Source organism: Somniosus microcephalus, chromosome 12 (genome assembly GCF_052327205.1).
Source record: "Somniosus microcephalus isolate GS21.2 chromosome 12, FLI_Smic_1.0, whole genome shotgun sequence".
Classification (NCBI taxonomy): Eukaryota; Metazoa; Chordata; class Chondrichthyes; order Squaliformes; family Somniosidae; genus Somniosus; species Somniosus microcephalus.
In genome coordinates this window covers 13,399,558-13,410,972 of record NC_140998.1, presented here as the reverse complement: position 1 = coordinate 13,410,972, position 11,415 = coordinate 13,399,558, and positions in this window count along the sequence as shown.

Sequence of the window (11,415 nt, the reverse complement as noted above, 5' to 3'; positions counted from 1 at the left end):
GGTGAGACCACATCTTGAGTATTGTGTGCAGTTTTGGTCACCTTATCTGAGGAAGGATGTTCTTGCCATGGAAGGAGTTCAGCGAAGATTCACCAGGCTGATACCTGGGATGGCAGGAATGACGTATGAGGAGAGATTGGGTCGATTGGGCTTATACTCGCTGGAGTTTAGAAGAATGAGAGGGAATCTCATTGAATTTTATAAAATTCTGACAGGACTGGACAGACTAGATGCAGGAAGGATGTTCCTGATGGTCGGGGAGTCCAGAACCAGGGGTCACAGTCTAAAGATAAGGGGTAAGCCATTTAGGACAGAAATTAGGAGGAATTTCTTCACCCAGAAAGTGGTGAACCTGTGGAATTCTCTACCACAGAAGGCAGTAGACGCCAATTCAGTAAATATATTCAAGAAGGAGTTGGATATATTTCTTAAGGCTAAAGGGATCAAGGGGTATGGGGAGAAAGCAGGGACCGGGTAATGAATTTGGATGATCAGCCATGATCGCATTGAATGGCAGAGCAGGCCTACTCCTGCTCCTATCTTCTATGTTTCTATGTTTGACCTCCGAGACAAACGCCTCCAGTGTTGCATCGGAGAATCTCGGAGTCCTTTCCCTGGCCTGTTGAGCCATTACCTACTCTTGTTTTCTAACAGTAGCCTCCACAAGCACTTCCACCACTTGTTGCAGGCAGAAGGCGCCTCCCCTTTAAGAGGTGCAGACCGCCTTTAAGTGGTGCAGGCTAGCTTTAATTGGAGTGAGCCTCCCACGAACCTGGGCCCCCTGCTGAGCACTCAGCCACTCAGCAGCGCGTTCAGCAATTGGCCGAACACTGCAATCATGCAAAGTAGCAGGCAGCATGAATTTTACACGCTTCCTGCAGTCCTCTGAAAGGGCGCGGGCTCCTATCGCATCGCTTTCGCGGGCTACCGAATTTCTAGGCCTAAGTGTCCTAATAACCCTCCCTACAGTGCAGTAGCTCTACATCTCCCGCCTGAAATCCTTTTGAGCACGGCGCCCCACTAGGAGCATGGGATTGACAAAAGTTTCCTGGCGAGTGGTTGTCCTAAGTATGCTTTGGCATGTTTTCCATGAAGTGATCCTATTAAAGGGGAAGGGTTGGGCTTTAATCTTGAAGATTATAAGGAGAGATGGCTCGACCTGCCAGTGCCTCGTGTTAACCTGTTGCTAGCGTTAACCCAGAGCTGGATTGAAGGCGTCTGGAAGCAGGTCACTTTTTATAGAACCCTCTCATGTGACCTCACAAAGTTACATTCCCGTGACATCAGGCATCCTACCCACAACCCACTGCTTCCATTCATGATGTCACACAACAAGGAGGTTTAGACAAAATGACTGCTTGGGTGAGAATGTCAAGCTACCTCTGAACAAGCACCTGAGTGAAAAGGAGTGACTGAGAGACAGCAATTATGTCCACAGGTAGGTAACGTGTCAGGCTATATAGCAATTCAGTAGAACTCCAGTGCAGTATAGGAGGAGCGCCGCGCTGTCGGAAGGGCAGTACTGAGGGAGTGCTGCACTGTCGGAGGGGCAGTACTGAGGGAGCGCTGCACTGTCGGAGGGGCAGTACTGAGGGAGCGCTGCACTGTCGGAGAGTCAGTACTGAGGGAGCACTGCACTGTCGGAGGGGTAGTACTGAGGGAGCGCCGCACTGTCGGAGGGGTAGTACTGAGGGAGCACCGCACTGTCGGAGGGGTAGTACTGAGGGAGTGCTGCACTGTCGGAGGGGCAGTACTGAGGGAGCGCCGCACTGTCGGAGGGGTAGTACTGAGGGAGTGCCGCACTGTCGGAGGGGCAGTACTGAGGGAGCGCTGCACTGTCGGAGGGGCAGTACTGAGGGAGCGCCGCACTGTCGGAGGGGCAGTACTGAGGGAGCGCTGCACTGTCAGAGGGGCAGTACTGAGGGAGCGCCGCACTGTCGGAGGGGCAGTACTGAGGGAGCGCTGCACTGTCGGAGAGTCAGTACTGAGGGAGCACTGCACTGTCGGAGGGGTAGTACTGAGGGAGCGCTGCACAGCCGGAGGGGCAGTACTGAGGGAGTGCTGCACTGTCGGAGGGGCAGTACTGAGGGAGCGCCGCACTGTCGGAGGGGCAGTACTGAGGGAGCGCTGCACAGCCGGAGGGGCAGTACTGAGGGAGTGCTGCACTGTCGGAGGGGCAATACTGAGGGTGTGCTGTACTGTCGGAGGTACCGTCTTTCAGAGAAAGGTTAAAACCGAGGCCCCGGCTGCCCTCTCAGGTGGGCGTAAATGTTCCTAAGACACTATTTTCAAGCAGAGCGGTTGGGTTCTCCCCGATGTCTCGGCCAGTATTAATTCCTCAACAAACAGATGATTTGGTCATTACCACATTGCTGTTTGTGGGAGCTTGCTGTGCACAAATTGGTTGCCACATTTCCTACATTACAACAGTGACTCCACTTCAATAGTAGTTCATTGGCTGCAAAGCACTTTGGGACGTTCTGAGGTTGTGCAAGACGCTATAGAAATGCAAGTCATTTTTTTTCTTTTAATATGCTTCAGCTGTAAGTGGAGGAAATGGTTGGGCACGTGTGGTTTACCACTGAGATTGCAACAGCTCAACAACAACAACTTGTATTTATATAGCGCCTTTAACGTAGTCAAACATCCCAAGGTGCTGCACAGAAGTGTTATAAAACAAAATTTGACACGAGCCACATAAGATGAAATCAGGGCAGGTGACCAAAGGCTTGGTCTAAAAGGTAGGTTTTAAGGAGCGTCTTAAAGGAGGAGAGAGAGGTAGCGAGGCGGAGAGGTTTAGGGAGGGAGTTCCAGAGCTTACGGCCCAGGCAACAGAAGGCACGGCCACCAATGGTTGAGCGATTATAATCAGGGATGCTCAAGAGGGCAGAATTAGAGGAGCGCAGATATCTTGAGGCGTTGTAGGGCTGGAGGAGATTACAGAGATAGGAAGGGGCGAGGCCAGGGAGGGATTTGAAAACAATGATGAAAAAGATGGCACCTCTGACAGTGCAGCACTCCCTCAGTACGGCACTGGCAGTGACAGCCTGGATTGTGAGCCCAAGTCTCTAGAATGGACCTTGGGGTTGACTAGAGGGAGAGGTGGCCACTACAAGGCCCTTTCCTTCCAGATGAGACCTCAAGGCCTTTACCACCATTCGCTGGGGCCCACCGGCACCCAGCAGGCCCGGGAAGCAGTGGTAACAGGGTCAAAATGGAGGGTAATCCTCGAGGAACAATGGGCTCCGTGCGCAACCCTCCCCCCGCCGCTGCCAACCTTCTTCTCTCAAACAGAAAACAGAGTGGGGGAGCAATTTTCAGGCCTGAGTTCGTTGGCATGCACGGAATGCACGCCCTGACTGAGAGGCCCGAGATTGGGCATCGGGCCTCATTAATATTAATTAGGCATACTGTCGGCTCCTTGCACATTTTCAAGAAAGAAAGACTTGCATTTCTATAGCGCCTTTCACGATCATCAGACATCCCAAAGCGCTTTGCAGCCAATGAAGTGCTTTTTGAAGTGGAGTCACTGTTGTAAGGTAGGCAATGTGGCAGCCAATTTGCGCACAGCAAGCTCCCACAAACCGCAACGTGATAATGACCAGATAATCTGTTTTTCTTATGTTGGTTGAGGGATAAATATTGGCCAGGACACCGGGGAGAACTCCCCTGCTCTTCTTCGAAATAGTGGCCGCGAGATCTTTACGTCCACCTGAGAGAGCAGACGGGGCCTCGGTTTAACGTCTCATCTGAAAGACGGCGCCTCCAACAGTGCAGCACTCCCTCAGCACTGCACTGGGAATGTCAGCCTGGACCTTTTTGTGCTCAGGTCTCTGGGAGTGGGACTTGAATCACGAGCCTCTGACTCCGAGGTGAGGGTGCTACCCACTGAGGCACTGGCTGACACGGGCTGATTTTAAGTAGAAGAATTTCCGGCCGCTTGCCTTCCTGACAGTGGCCTGAAGTTAAGCCTGGGAGAGGGGGGTGGAGCTGGTGGAATGGCAACCAGGGCTTGTGGGGGAAGCAATTGGGATTGTGTGGGATTGGTGGAGCATTCCTGCTCCGACTGGCTCCACAGAAATTTAAAAAATAATATACTTTCCTTTTAAACTGATCCTTTGGTGGCGGTTGCAACTTAAGCCGCAGCGACCACTGAAGAATCTTCTTTAGCGCCTGACGCCCGCTCCCCTCCACTCCACTCCACTCCACTCCCCTCCACTCCACTCCTCTCCCCTCCCCTCCCCTCCCCTCCCCTCCACTCCCCTCCCCTCCACTCCACTCCCCTCCCCTCCACTCTCCTCCACTCCACTCCACTCCCCTCCCCTCCACTCCACTCCCCTCCCCTCCACTCCCCTCCACTCCACTCCACTCCCCTCCCCTCCCCTCCACTCCACTCTCCTCCCCTCCCCTCCCCTCCACGCCCCTCCTCTCCAGTCCCCTCCCCTCCACTCCCCTCCCCTCCCCTCCCCTCCACTCCACTCCCCTCCATGCCCCTCCTCTCCCCTCCCCTCCCCTCCACTCCCCTCCATGCCCCTCCTCTCCCCTCCCCTCCCCTCCCCTCCTCTCCCCTCCCCTCCACTCCACTCCCCTCCCCTCCACTCCCCTCCACTCCCCTCCACTCCACTCCCCTCCACTCCACTCCCCTCCACTCCCCTCCACTCCATCTCCCAGGCGTCCTCGGGTCACAGGCTGTTGATCCCCGAAATTGGCCTTCGTTGTGCCCCTTTAACACCTGTGAAACTGGCACAAAGTGGTCCAATTTTTTCCAGCATTTTCAGGTCTATCATTCACTTACTGTTTGTGGGACCCTGTTGTGTGTAGATTGGTCGCCATATTATCCTCCAAAGCAGCGACTGCACTTCAAGACCCATTGATTGGTTGTAAAGAGCTTTGCAATGCTCCTGCTTTCATGGCCCGCTAATCTAGAACTCTTTCGCGACTTAAAAATTTAGATTAAACACAATAATTCGCGGGATGTGGGCGTCGCTGGCAAAGCCAGCATTTATTGCCCATCCCTAGTTGCCCCTTGAGAAGGTGGCGGTGAGCCGCCCTCTTAAACCGCTGCAGTCCGTGTGGTGAAGGTACTCCCACAGTGCTGTTAGGCAGGGAGGTCCAGGATTTTGACCCAGCGACGATGAAGGAACGGCTGATCCAAGGCGGGATGGGTTACTTGCAGGGGAGCTTGGAGGTGATGCTGAACATTTAGCTGGGAAGCAAATGTAATTTTTAAAACAAATTATGCAACGGCAGAAAAAGACCTCAACAAATGTGCTTCTTTTCTTAGCTGCAATCACCTGACTGAAGAAAAACTTTTATTAAGAAAACAAGGCTGGTGTCAGGTTGACTGCACGGAGACTGGCGAGGAATGGCCGACACAGAAACTGGGAAGACCAAAGGAAAGGCAAAGAGATTGTGCAAGAAAAGACAACCGCCCAAAGAGTTATCAATTGACGATGGACACCAATCTCCTCCGCAGTTGTCTGACATTGACTCTTCCTCCTCCAAATCCTATGTCATCGAATGGCTTTGCGCTCACCCATATCCTTCGACTCTGCTTGGGCCCTGCTCGCCTGCTGAAGACCCGCCCTCGTTCCATGATATCTACCATCACAACCTGGAGAAGGTCCCATCCATCAACTCTTCCAGGACCTCTTTTATGGTGAATCGGAGGAGGCCGGAGCCCGTGGCCGAGATCTTCTGCCACACCAGCACACCCGGCGTGGAGAAAGAGGAGATGCTGCCGTGCCAGCAGGCGGGCCAGGGAGAGTCCAGCCGGCCCAGGAGCCCGAATCTGCCAGCTGTCCCCGGCTGCAAGGTGCCGGAAGGGCAGAACCATCCATGCGCCAACCCTCCCAACGGCCTTAACAACTACGCCCAAACTATTTGTTACTGCAGCTGTGGACATCCAGGAGCCTGCAAACATGGAAGAAGATGTTCAGCTCCCACTGCCAACCCAGCAGGTTCTCCCGAGAAGTTGTCCAACAAACCAGGGGGGAAAGAGAACAAGATCAGTTCCAGCAATTATCACAGTGACCGGGTGAAATTAGACTCAGGAAAACCAGTCCGACTCGAGAATGGAATTGGCAGCAAAGATGCCTTGGATGCTCCAGGGGCTGTTAACCGCCAGGAAAGCCAGTTAGCCAAGGGTGACACGTGGTCAACAGATACAGGGGAGCACAGCAAGGGGGCAACTGCACTGAAAATCAGTTCGGTTCATCACAAGAGGAAGTCTCATCAGGGTTTGCCTTTGAAAACAGTAGGAATAACCGTTTCAGTGGGAGAAAGGAGGATTGAACCGCAGGCCACAGAGTCCAGACAAAGTGCCTCAACGTCCGCTGCAGTGCTTAGCAAACGTGTGAATGTGTCTCATCCAACCGCTAAACATGACTGGCCTCCAGAGAACCCACCCAAGGAAAACTGCCCACCGCCAAAGTGCCCGGGAACTAATAACAAAGTCAAAGCTGCAACTGTGAAGGGACAATGCAATCAAGACGATGAACAGCACAGAAAGCCAGACGCATTGCCCAGTATCCAGGAGAGCAAGCTGACTTCTTCAGAAAGGCTGGATGGCCACTCAGTGGAAGCTGTGGCAGAACCAAGATCGCCTCGCAATATCGAAGCTGGGGAAGATGTGGTTCGGCTCCTAGGAGGGAACGAGAGGCTCCTCACTGGCCAAAGGTCGCAGCAGGTCGTCGCTTTGGCGGAACATTTTGAAGGCGGTGAATTTTCAGGATCAGGTATTTACACGGGGAAGCTTTTAATGCGAATGCCATACTAGTGCGTTGGGAGTAAGGGATTTGGCAGGAGGGGCTTAATGCCCAGTGAAAGCCTCCACTCCCAGAACGAGCCCAGCAGCTGAAAGCCAAGTGACAATTGAGCTCTTAAAGGGGTAGGCCGTATCCGGGAAACTCCCGTCACAGCGTCATTACTCCGCCGTAAGTGCGGTGCAGCGGGAACAACTCCGAGGAGTTTCAGCCCGATTAGCCGGGGTTATCCCCCACAAGCTTCCTCTGTGCACCGATGGCGCAATGCATTTCGAGATAATTGGGGGTGAAATCAGCAGCTCGTTTTGCAGCCCGCCCGATTTTCTTTCCCACTGAAACCATTGGCGTCAATGGAAAATAAAATCGGGAACAGGGTGTAAAACAGACGGCCGATTCACCATCGCCCCTTCTGCACTTTCGCCCGAGACCAGTTTCACCCCCAATGATATCAAAAAATAATCCATGGTCGAGAAACAAAATTAGGAGAAAGGATTTTCATGAAAATATTGTCATTTTATAGGAGCTATATGCATTACATTGGATCTGCTGAAGGTCTTACATAGGAACAGGAGGAGGCCATTCAGCCCCTCGAGCCTGTTCCGCCATTCAATCAGATCGTGGCTGATCTGTATCTGTAACTCCATCTGCCCGCCTCGGTTCCCTAACCCTTAATACCCTTGCCTAACAAAAATTTATCAATCTCAGTTTTGAATTGTTTAATTGCCCCCCAGCCTCAACAGCTTTTTTGGGGGAGAGAGTTCCAGATTTCCACTACCCTTTGTGTGAAGGAGTGCTTCCTGACATCACCCCCGAACAGCCTGGCTCTAATTTGTTCCAGACTCTCCCAGTGAGAAAAGAATTTCTCTCTATCTCCCCTATCAAATCCTTTAATCATCAATTAGATCACTGCTTAACCTTCTACACTCACAAGCCTAGTCTAGGCAACCTTTCCTCATAATTCAACCCATTATTGCTGAACTGCTTACCTCTGGGCTGGAAAGAAACTTGCAGTGGGAGGGGGTGGATCCAGTTGTCGTGGTCCATGTTGGTACAAACGACGTAGATAGGACTAGGAAGCCGGTTCTGTTAAAGGAATATGAGCAGCTAGGGGTCAAATTAAAAAACAGAACCTCAAGGGTAATAATCTCTGGATTATTACCTGAGCCAAGAGCGAATTTGGCTAGGACAAATAAAATTAGAGAGTTAAATGCGTGGCTCAAAGACTGGTGTGGGAGAAATGGGTTTTGCTTCCTGGGACACTGGCACCAGTACTGGGGCAGGAGGGAGCTGTTCCGTTGGGACGGACTCCACTTGGCCAGTGCTGGGACTAGAGTCCTGGCGGATCATATAACTAGGGCTGTAGAGAGGGCTTTAAACTAACTAGTGGGGGGGAGGTTCCTAGAGAGCAAATAATAAAAATGACAACAGAGAAGGTCATAGACTTAGGTAGCAGTGGGGAAATTAAAAACCAGAGCGTGTCAGGAAGGGGCAGAAGGTATGGAGTAAAAGGTAAAGTAATAAAAAGGGCAAAAGCAGGAACTAAGTGTCACAAAACATCTTTGAAAGTTCTCTATCTGAATGCACGTAGCATTCGTAACAAAATAGACAAGTTAATGGCACAAATAACTACATATAGGTATGATCTTGTGGCCATTATAGAAACATGGCTGCAGGGTGACAATGCCTAGGAATTAAACATACCAGGCTATTTAACAATCAGGAAGGACAGGCAGGAAGGAAGGGGAAGTGGGGTGGCTATGTTAATAAAGGAAGGAATCACTGTAATACAGAGAAATGATATTGGGTCAAAAGATCAGGATAATGAAACAGCTTGGGTGGAGGTAAGGAATAATAAGGGGAAAAAAACACTAGTGGGCGTAGTCTATAGGCCTCCGAACAGTTGCAACTCTGTTGGACGGAGTATCAATCAGGAAATAGTTGAGGCTTGTAATAAGGGAACATCTATAATTATGGGGGATTTTAACTATCATATTAATTGGACAAATCAAATTGGGCAGGGCTGCCTTGAGGATGAGTTCATTGAGTGTATTAGGGATGGGTTTCTTGAGCAGTATGTAACTGAACCGACCAGGGGGCAAGCAACCTTAGATCTGGTCCTGTGTAACGAGACAGGATTAATTAAAAATGTCCTAGTAAAGGATCCCCTTGGAATGAGTGACCATAACATGGTTGAATTCCATATTCAATTAGAGGGTGATAAGGTTGGATCTCAAACAAGCGTGCTAAGCTTGAATAAAGGAGACTATGAAGGTATGAGAGCGGAATTGAGTAGAGTGGATTGGGAAAATAGATTAAAGGGTAAGACGATACAGGATCAGTGGTGTACATTTAAGGAGTTATTTTACAACTTCCAAAAAATATATATTCCACTGAGAAGAAAAGGGTGTAAAAGAAAAGACAGCCATCCGTGGCTAAGTAAAGAAATTAAGGATAGTATTCGACTAAAAACAAGGGCATATAAGGTAGCCAAATCTAGTGGGAGGATAGAGGATTGGGAAAACTTTAAAAGACAGCAAAAGATTGATTAAGAAAGGGAAGATAGGTTATGAAAGTAAATTAGCAAAAAATATAAAAACAGATAGTAAGAGTTTTTATAGTTATATAAAAAGAAAAAGGGTGGCTAAAGTAAATGTTGGTCCCTTAGAGGATGAGACCGGGAAATTAATGGTGGGAAATATGGAGATGGCAAAAACACTGATTGACTATTTTGTGTCAGTCTTTACAGTAGAGGACACTAAGACTATCCCAACACTGGACAAACAGGGGGCTATAGCGGGGGAGGAGCTAAACACGATCAAAATCACTAAGGAAGTGGTACTCGGTAAAATAATGGGACTCAAGGCGGATAAATCACCTGGACCTGGTGGCTTACATCCTAGGGTCTTGAGGGAAGTGGCGGTAGGGATTGTGGATGCATTAGTAATAATTTTCCAAAACTCCCTGGACTCAGCAAAGGTCCCGGCAGACTGGAAAACTGCTAATGTAACACCCTTATTTAAAAAGGGCAGTAGACAGAAGGCTGGAAACTATAGACCGGTTAGCCTAACATCTGTGGTAGGTAAAATTTTGGAGTCCATTATTAAGGAGACAGTAACAGGACATTTGGATAATCATAATTTAATAGGACAAAGTCAGCATGGTTTTATGAAGGGGAAGTCATGTTTGACAAATTTGCTGGAGTTCTTTGAGGAAGTAACATATAGGGTGGATAAAGGGGAACCAGTGGACGTAGTGTATTTAGACTTCCAAAAGGCATTTGACAAGGTGCCACACAAAAGATTATTGCTTAAGATAAAAAATCACGGGATTGGGGGTAATATTCTGGCATGGATAGAGCATTGGTTACCTAACAGAAGGCAAAGAGTTGGGATAAATGGTTCATTCTCAGACTGGCAATTAGTAACTAGTGGTGTTCCGCAGGGGTCAGTGCTGGGTCCCCAACTCTTTACAATCTATATAACGATTTGGCGGAGGGGACCGAGTGTAACATATCAAAGTTTGCAGATGATACTAAGATGGGAGGGAAAGTAGTGAGTGAGGAGGACATAAAAAACCTGCAAGGGGACATAGACAGGCTAAGTAAGTGGGCAGAGATTTGGCAGATGGAATACAATACTGGAAAGTGTGAGGTTATGCACTTTGGCAGGAAAAATCGTAGAGCAAGTTATTATCTTAATGGCAAGAAACTGGAAAGTACTGAAGTACAAAGGGATCTGGGGGCCCTGGTGCACGAAACTCAAAAGGTTAGTATGCAGGTGCAGCAAGTGATTAAGAAGGCCAATGGAATGTTGGCTTTCATTGCTAGGGGGATAGAATATAAAAATAGGGAGGTATTGCTTCAGTTGTACAAGGTATTGGTGAGACCGCACCTGGAATACTGCATACAGTTTTGGTGTCCATCCTTAAGAAAAGACATACTTGCTCTCGAGTCAGTACAAAGAAGGTTCACCCGGTTAATCCCGGGGATGAGGGGATGGACATATGAGGAGAGGTTGAGTAGATTGGGACTCTACTCATTGGAGTTCAGAAGAATGAGAGGCGATCTTATTGAAACATATAAGATTGTGAAGGGGTTGGATCAGGTGGATGTGGGGAGGATGTTCCCGATGATGGGTGAAACTAGAACTAGGGGGCATAGTCTTAGAATAAGGGGCTGCTCTTTCAAAACTGAGATGAGGAGGAACTACTTCACTCAGAGGGTGGTAGGTCCATGGAATATGCTGCCCCAAAAAGCTGCAGAAGCTACATCATTACATAAATTTAAAACAGAAATAGACAGTTTCCTAGAAGTAAAGGGAATTAAGGGTTACGGGGAGCGGGCAGGAATTTGGACATGAGTCTAGGTTCGGATCGGACATGGCCCTGTGGGTAGCGGAGCGGGCCCAGGGGCTGTGTAGCCTGATCCTGCTCCTATTTCGTGTGTCTAATTCTGTTAGATGCAGGAGATGGTTCTGTGATTGTAGATTGGCGGTTAGGATCAGATCAGCCATGATCTTATTGAATGGCGGAGCAGGCTCGAGGGGCCGATTGGCCTACTCCTGCTCCTATTTCTTATGTTCTTATGTTCTTATGAACAATTTTTAGTGGGATCCATTTTTTCATCAACTTTACCAAACAGTAATTCCTTTAG